The 8,666-nt window shown below is 40.7% G+C and overlaps 1 long non-coding RNA gene across 1 annotated transcript in view; it reads left to right on the top strand.

The window, feature by feature from the left end:
* Positions 1-3,927, top strand: part of LOC126406535 (uncharacterized) — a 10,880-nt gene extending 6,953 nt beyond the window's left edge. Inside the window, exon 3 of the long non-coding RNA XR_007571713.1 lies at positions 3,446-3,927. This is a non-coding gene — a long non-coding RNA (uncharacterized LOC126406535). The remainder of the gene's footprint in view (positions 1-3,445) is intronic.
* The last annotated feature ends 4,739 nt before the right edge of the window (positions 3,928-8,666 follow it).

The following is an 8,666-nucleotide window of genomic DNA, read 5'->3' as shown; positions in this document are numbered from 1 at the left end:
TGATCTGTTCTGTACGACATCTATTGCATGTCTGTCCGTCCTGGAAGAGGGATCCCTCCTCAGTTGCTCTTCCTGAGGTTTCTACCGTTTTTTTTCCCCGTTAAAGGGTTTTTTTTGGGGGAGTTTTTCCTTATCCGCTGCGAGGGTCATAAGGACAGAGGGATGTTGTATGCTGTAAAGCCCTGTNTAAGGACAGAGGGATGTTGTATGCTGTAAAGCCCTGTGAGGCAAATTGTGATTTGTGATATTGGGCTTTATAAATAAAATTGATTGATTGATTGATTGATTGAAAAGTCACAATCGCCCAACCCTATTGTAGGGCTGCTCAATAATGGCAAAAATCATAGTCACAATTATTTTATTCTTGAGATCACAATTATTTAACGCGACCACTCTTTGACTTTGGAAACACTGTGCAAGAAAACAGCTACCAAAACAAAGAACAGAGAGGCTCANAAATTGTGATTTGTGATATTGGGCTTTATAAATAAAATTGATTGATTGATTGATTGATTGAAAAGTCACAATCGCCCAACCCTATTGTAGGGCTGCTCAATAATGGCAAAAATCATAGTCACAATTATTTTATTCTTGAGATCACAATTATTTAACGCGACCACTCTTTGACTTTGGAAACACTGTGCAAGAAAACAGCTACCAAAACAAAGAACAGAGAGGCTCACATAACAACAAACACAGAGGAAGGTGTGACTTCATTCTCTGCTCAGGATTCTATGTCTCCGCTATATCTTTACATAGCAAAAAGTTGTTTACTGCTATATTAATGTTCTAGATCTCATATTTCACCTTTAAAGTAAACTGTCATTCTTATCGCTAGTCTGTCAAACTCAATGCAGCGCCACATTCAGGTGGACTTTCCGTTTTGTTTTGTTTTTTTTGTTTTTTTTTTAGTTCAGGGAGCTGTGTAAAGGAACATTGTCAACATGGAGTCTTTGCCTTGTTTGTGTTCAGCTCCCAATCAGCTTTCCACCTCATCCTTGCATCGAAATTTTGATTTCCTGTCTTTTCTGTCTACCTGAGCTGACCTTGGCATACGTAAAGGCCGTGGACGGAGAGAGACGCATGCTTGCCTCAATATCCAGCCAGCCTCTTTCTGTCGCTAACTTGCATAAATAATCCGATCATACTGACTGTGAGCATAAGTTGTAACAACTTGATTTGGCAGCAAATATAGTATTTCATCAGTTACACTCATAGTGAGGCTCAGATCTTGTAGAGCTATACAGTCGATGAAGTTTTATCTATTGTTCCACAAGTTAGCCTGCAGATTTTAGGTTTTTGCATAATATTTTCAAAATGCTTCAATTTAAATTTGACTAATTTCCCAATCTCCAGATGGAAGACAAAATGCTCATGGAAGATGAAATACTGATGGCGGACCTAATGCTGATAGAAGGCAAAATGCTGATGGAAGATGAAATGCTGATGAGGACATAATGCTGATAGAAGGCAAAATGCTGATGGAAGATGAAATGCTGATGGAGGACATAATGCTGATGGAAGATGAAATAAAGATTCCACCCTTAACAAGAACAGACAGCGAGTTTGTAAGTAAAGCTCACATGTTGTACATGCTTATTGTTAGGTTTAAGTGGCAGGCACCAGAGCATGTGAGCAGAGCGGGTGAAAATGTCCGCTCCTCGCTCGCAGACCTGTCACTTTGTGCTGCTCGTCCGCTCTGCTTGGTTCTGCGCATTCTTCGCTCCGCTCCACTCCATCATAAATTTTATCCCGCTCCACTCGCTCACCACTCCTCTCAAAAAAACTGCGCTGTGCTACCCTAACCTGTAATCTTGTATTCACAAATAAAACATGAGCTTGGTAGATTCTCCAGGGAAGCCCTCTCCCCTCTCCCCGCAGTTAGGGACCGTTCTCCACGGTACCGCTGTCGGCAGGGTGGAAATAAGTCAAAGTGTGGAGGAGACGGACCGGGTTAAGCGGCTGACCTCCAGGGAAGCCCCCTCGCCTCTCCCCACAGTTAGGGACCGTTCTCCAAGGTAACGCTGCTTCTCTGCTCAGTTTCTTTTCTGAAGTACACAGTAAACTCCATAGTTTTGAAAGAAAATAGTGTGGGTGTGCGCAGGTGCAAAGATGCATTCTGGGTGGGGCATGAGCTACCGGAGCGAAATTGGAGCGAGAGATAAGGCTCCGCTCCACCTTTTTTGAAAAAAAAAAAAAAATAAATAAATAAAAAATAGCCGCTCCTCGCTCAACACAAAATCCTTCCGCTCCCCGCTCCAGCTCCGCTCCGCTCACATGCTCTGGCAGGCACATTAGTCAAATGTTATTTGACATGTGACATTTAATCTTGTGGCATTCCTAAGAACTGCTCCAAAGGACTACAGCTCTAATTGGGCAATTAAATGAAAAGGTATACCTAAACATGAAAAAAATCAAGTACCATATTTTTATGTAACATAACTTATCCCCTTTCAAATTTGACAGGAATGTGTATATTTTGCTAATATGCCTCATACGACCATTATGCATATAATTTTGCATAATTTATTAAACACTAAAACAGTAGCAGTTCTCTAAAAGCAGTTTTCAGTCTGCCAAAAAACGCACTCATTCAACGCATTAAACACACATCTGGAGAACAAAGGATGATCCAAAAGTAATGCAAGTTTGTTACGTATTTTGAGGCACAGCCAGTTGTCATGTGTATTATGTTTCAGGGTGCAAGTTGCTGCACACCACACAGTGCAAATGGGATTGTTGCATCCCAGCGCTCCATTTTTCTCTCCCTTGTAAGAATCCCAGAATCACATTTTAACCATACATTTGAAAGGATAGTCTGGGTTTATAAGAGTCCCTTCTGATTTGTCCCAAAACTGGGAGTCCTTACTGTTCACTCAAAAAGACTTAATACCAATTATTTTTGTTTTAATAAAATTGGACTCCTAACCCTTTTGAGGAAGGAGTTTTTCCAAATGTTTCCTCAGAACTCAGTCTCATTTATCTATCCTCAGTAGCTTTCCGTGCCCCATAGCCATTGTAACATCATCATTAGAATGTTTGGTTCACATAATACTAATCACATGGGTGTAATCGTATACCTCAAACAGGTTTAGCATTTGCTAGCCTCACTTTAAATCTATTGCTAAGCAACATGCTTCATGACCCCTTTAACTGAGCGTCTAACTGAGAGTCTAGTTGTTCCCATGAGCCCAATTTCATCAAGCTATGATGAGGTTAAGGGGCCTGTTTGAAAATTGTCTCACCGATTTATTATTTGTGCTACCATTGGCACCCATGTTCACCAACAACATATTGTTCATAAAGCTTCTCGTTGGCCCTGAGTATTCAGACAAATCAAAAAAATTAATCTGTCATGTACATTTTTGGGGAAGATAATTGTATTATGAAGTTGCATCCCTTTCCCTGATTCTCAAGTAAAATAAATGTCTCTGTTCTATTGTAGCTGACCAAAGAAATGCTTGGGTACAACACCGATTGTTCAATTTTCAGCATCGACCTCAGCGAAGATGACTATGTCCCAGCATCATCAGAGGACAGTTCATCTGAATCATCAGAACGCAGTAGTCAGAAGTGACACCGTGTGAAAGAACATTCAAAACTCCACAAAGTGAGACCAAAGACTTCATTAGAATCAAAAAACAGCTCAAATGGGTTATCAGGAGCCAAGATAAAGAAGCAAGGCAGGGAAGCAGGCTTGCGTTCCAGAGAAGAGGATTCCGATGAACCAAGACTCAAAAGAGGGACACATTACAAGAGGAGTGACAAGAGAAGCTTAAGTTCTAGCGAGGAAGAAGATTCTGTTGAATCAAGACACAAAACAAAGACGAGATACAAAAGGAGTGACAAGAGAGGCTCAGGTTCTAGTGAAGAAGAGGATTCAGGTGAATCAAGACACACAACAACGAAACGATACAAAAGGAGTGACAAGAGAGGCTCAAGTTCTAGTGAAGAAGAAGATTTAGGTGAATCAAGACACACAACAAAGAAAAGACACAAAAGGAGTGACAAGAGAGGCTCAAGTTCTCGAGTAGAAGGTGAATCAGGTGAATCAAGACACAAAACAAAGAAACGATACAAAAGGAGTGACAAGAGAGGCTCAAGTTCTCGAGTAGAAGGTGAATCAGATGACTCTGCATCAGTGAAAAAGAAAAATAGAAACACTTACACAAGATGTAAAAATCTACTGATAATGCACTGTCAGTTAAGAGGAGTGATTCTCTTGTTGTAGCTAATGTTCTAAAAATAGATGGGTCCAAGAAATACAACCAAAAGAAAAATTACTGTATTTTCTGCTGGGAACCCCAATCAAAAATTGCACGCCATCTGGAACGTAAACATTGGGATAAAATGGAAGTCGCTAGTGCAATGATGTATGCAAAGAACTCTAAAGAAAGGAGAAATCAGCTGGATCTCCTTCGCAAGCAAGGAAATTGGGCACACAACATTACAGCACTCACAAAAGGAAAAGGGACACTGGTACCTTGTAGACAACAAAGTGATGGCAAGAGCAGTCCAAAGGACTATGAGCACTGTTTTGCATGCTTTGGGTACTTCAAACGCAAGACTTTGTGGAGGCACGCAAAACAGTGTGCACTTGCTCAAAATCTTCTCAGAACATTACCTGGAAAAACAAGAATACAGGCTCTCTGTGCTGCGGCTCAACCTGCATCTAAAGATGTGAACATGAAGGTATGGACCCTCGTGAATGACATGACTCAAGATGAAATTGCTCATACAGTAAAACAAGACAAATATATCATGAAGGTTGGAGAAAAGATGTACAACTGGCAACGTGAAACTGCCTCTCAACATGACAAGGTTCGGCAAATTATGCGAGGACTGGGGAGACTGTTGATCCTAGGAAGGAAGGTGACCCCTCTGAAAAAGATGGAGGATTATATCAATCCACAACACTTTCATCATGTTGTTCGAGCTGTCAAAGAAGTAACTGGATTTGATGAAAAGAGGAACAAGTTTGAAAAACCCACCCTAGCCACAAAACTAGGGCAAAGCATCCAGAGAGTAGCAGACATCATGGAGGCTGAAGCACTTTTATCCCAGAACAATGAAAAAAAGCAGGTTGTCCAAGAGTTTAGACGCATGTACAGTCTTACCTGGAATGAGATGATCTCTTCCGCTGCATACCGTACACTTGAGGAGAAGAAATGGAACAAACCCAAGCTCATTCCATTAGCAGAAGATGTAAAAAAAAAATGCACATGTACATGACAGACAAGCAGAAACAATACCATGGGCAGTTGTTGGATGAGAAAACCTCAAAGAATTGGAGCAATCTTGCTAAAGTAATACTGGCACAGATAATCCTTTTCAACCGAAGACGAGAAGGCGAGGTCTCAAAGATGCATTTGGAAGCATTTCTCAGCAGGGACAACTCCCCATTTAATGAAGATATTGGTGAAGCACTGACAGAGTTGGAGAAAATGCTCTGCCAGCATTTCGAACGTGTGGAAATTCAAGGGAAGCATGGCAGGAAGGTGCCCATCATCCTTACTCCAGCAATGGTGCAATCTCTGGAGCTACTTGTGGAGGAGAGAAGCTCATGTGGAGTGGGTGAAAACATTTATTTATTTGCGAGACCAGGGTTTGAAACAAGGCTTGGGGGGTCTGACTGCATCCGTGAGTTGGCTAAAAACTGTGGGGCCCAAAAACCTGAAGCTCTGTCATCCACAAAGCTGAGAAAACAAGTGGCCATTCTGTCAAGAGTACTGAATCTAAATGACACTGAGCAAGATCTTTTGGCAGACTTTCTGGGACACGACATAAGAGTAGACAGGAAGTTCTATCGCCTCCCCGAAGGGACTTTGCAGTTGGCAAAGATCAGTAAGGTATTGATGGCCTGTGAACAAGGCAGACTGGTCGAATTCAAGGGGAAAAGTCTGGACCAAATCTTGATCAGCCCCGAAGGTAAGAAACTATTAATTGTAAGGGCAAAGTTGACTGTTGCCTGTTATGTATTGTACACAAATTTCAATTGATACAATTTGCCTTTGTTTGCCATTTTGAAGACAAATTTGAGGTTATGGAAGAAAGCTCAGGGGAGTCATCTGCAGATGAAGATCATCCAGCTTCTCCAGCAGGTATGTCTATGTTTCAAATTGGCGTGCTTGATCACAATAACGTTTCCCTGTTTAGGTTAATGTTTACATCCTCAATCTATACACAGTAATTCTGGACATCATACAGTCAGGCTGTATAGATCGCTAGTCATGCCACATGCATCATTTTGTTTCCTATGCATGTTTTCCAGGAGAGGAATCTGTTACTGAAGACAAGCAGAGCACTTCAAAGCAGCAGCCTGGACAAAAGCGAGGCTCGGGAGGTAAGAATGTGGCATAGTCATTACGTGTGCCATATGTACGTTAAATTATTGCTGTAGCTGTGTTTGGTTAGAGCATCTATAGACAGTATTTCTGGACATTTATACACATTACACAACATGCAGCAGGTCATTCTTGCCCTGTTTGAGTTCATTTTCTATGACTGTTTTCCAGGAGGAGCTTCAGTGACTGGAGACAAACGGGGCACTTCTAAGCAGCAGCCTGTAAAGGAGCAAAGCTCCGGAGGTAAGCGCGACGCATGGCCCTCACTTTTCCCACCCTGATATGTGTCAGCAGCAGTTCCTATACACTGGAACTGAACAGCAAGAGAAGAAATCAAAGGCTGATCAAACCTTTTCATGCCAGACACTAGCTAGTATGTCCAGTCTAGTCTGCTTGGCTAGGATATTTACTTTGTTGGCTTTGTCATCACAATGCCCTGGTTCCACAAATGGTGTGAAGTGAAAATATCAACTTGATCGTTTTTATAGATCAAGGTCTATATTCCCAGCACTGTTCGAACGTTCATATACATACGCCAAAACAATTACCTGGCAGCTAAGAAAACAGCAGTGTTAAAGAAAGCAAGCAGCTAGCTACTTAACAATGAAAGCAGTTAAAAAACTCAACTACTACTAAAAATTGCAAACTAACACTAAGGTTCAACATACATCCAGACTGCATTGTGGATAGGGTTCATAACCTGAATCTGGAATGCAAAGATTAGGAAATATGTAATTTGTAAGTGATTAACCTCAATTACCTGACCCATAAACGTAGTTAACTATTGAACATTTACTAAGATTTGAATGTAGTTTAACTACCATCCTACAACTGAAAAATTTAGTTGAGGTAGTAATTGAACTACACGTTGTTACTTATTCCCCAACACTGGTAAACCAGTTGTTTTAGCATGGTATTTTATATATGGGCAACTTAGGTAGGTCCTCAACCCACCCTATTTTCTTTAGCCAACGACTCCTTGATACTGAACAGCAGCACGTACATATATTGGTAGGAGGGCAGGAAATTCAGGCTGGCTTCCCCTTTCCTATTGATGTCTGACAATTTTCAACATTAAATTATTAAATTTCTTGTGGATTAAGTGTTCTTTACAATCTCTTTTCCAAGGTGCTAAAAAGGCAAATGAAAATGGTCAACAGAGGAGGTGAATGCAGTTGAACAGTCTCTGATGGACTTCATTCGTATGGGGAAGACACCTGGAAAACAGGATTGTGAGAGGTGCATCGCTGCTTCCCCTCAAGCCCTAGCTGAGAGGGACTGGAGAGGTGTAATCGCTGCTTCCCCTCAAGCCCTAGCTGAGAGGGACTGGAGAGGTGTAAAATTCTATGTTCACAATAGAATAGTTTCAGATCAGAGGTTGTAGGAACACAATAGTCACATCAGATATATCTACTGTATGTAAGCTATACACATAATGAGGTTGAAACTGTTAGTCTGTTGGAAAAACTAAAAGGTTTCTTTGACCATTGTTGCAGGGTTGTGTTAAAGGACCCCAAAGGTTCAAGGGCCTTTCACTTAGAATGCAATAACTTCCTGGTTCATCTTTTCTACTGCAGTGTATCTTTTGATAATGTATTCTATCTGAGAAGGCACTTTAGTCTGTTGAGTGCCAGACTTGTTGAGCTGTATTTAAGTCACACCTGTTCAGTACTTAATGGTTTTAACCCTTTGAGTAGTGAGTTGTTTTTTGTTTTTTTTTCAAATGCTGGTTTGAACCTCAAAAGGTTAAGGAACTTGAAGGTCTCATTTTTATAATTTCGCCAACTTTATGTGATTCCCATGAGTCTATTGGACTTTAAAAAAAAGTTTTAATCTATTTTTGGATTTTATGTTAATGTAATTTTATTTTTAATCTCACCCTCAAACAAGCCCTTGGTTAGACAGCATCTCCAGCTCTATATTGGACTGTGCACATTTTAGGTTATGGATAATTGCTTCTTTCCATGTATGACATCACAAGGGGGACTAGTTCTGAACAGCTTGGTTAACCCTTTCTGGTGAAAGTTTTTTGTAGTGTTTTCTTAGAATTCTACCTTAGAATTTTGAGAACTGGACATTTGAAAGATGTCACAATGGCTATGGTCAGAGAGTGGTAGAATTCTAATGGCACCAGTCTGATTGTACATCTCCAAGGGTTAATCAGTTTTTCAGACACCACCCTTGGCCTAATGGCAACGTTATGCTGTCTTAGTTGACTCTGACAAGGCAACTCCCCTTTTCCATAATATGAGACCTTTAAGATTGTTGTTTTGAAAGATATTCACATTTTACTACTGTTTGTATGTTTTCGTTTTACAATGC

This window comes from Epinephelus moara, chromosome 19 (assembly GCF_006386435.1).
Source record: "Epinephelus moara isolate mb chromosome 19, YSFRI_EMoa_1.0, whole genome shotgun sequence".
Taxonomy (NCBI): domain Eukaryota; kingdom Metazoa; phylum Chordata; class Actinopteri; order Perciformes; family Serranidae; genus Epinephelus; species Epinephelus moara.
This window is presented reverse-complemented; position numbering and strand designations above follow the sequence as displayed.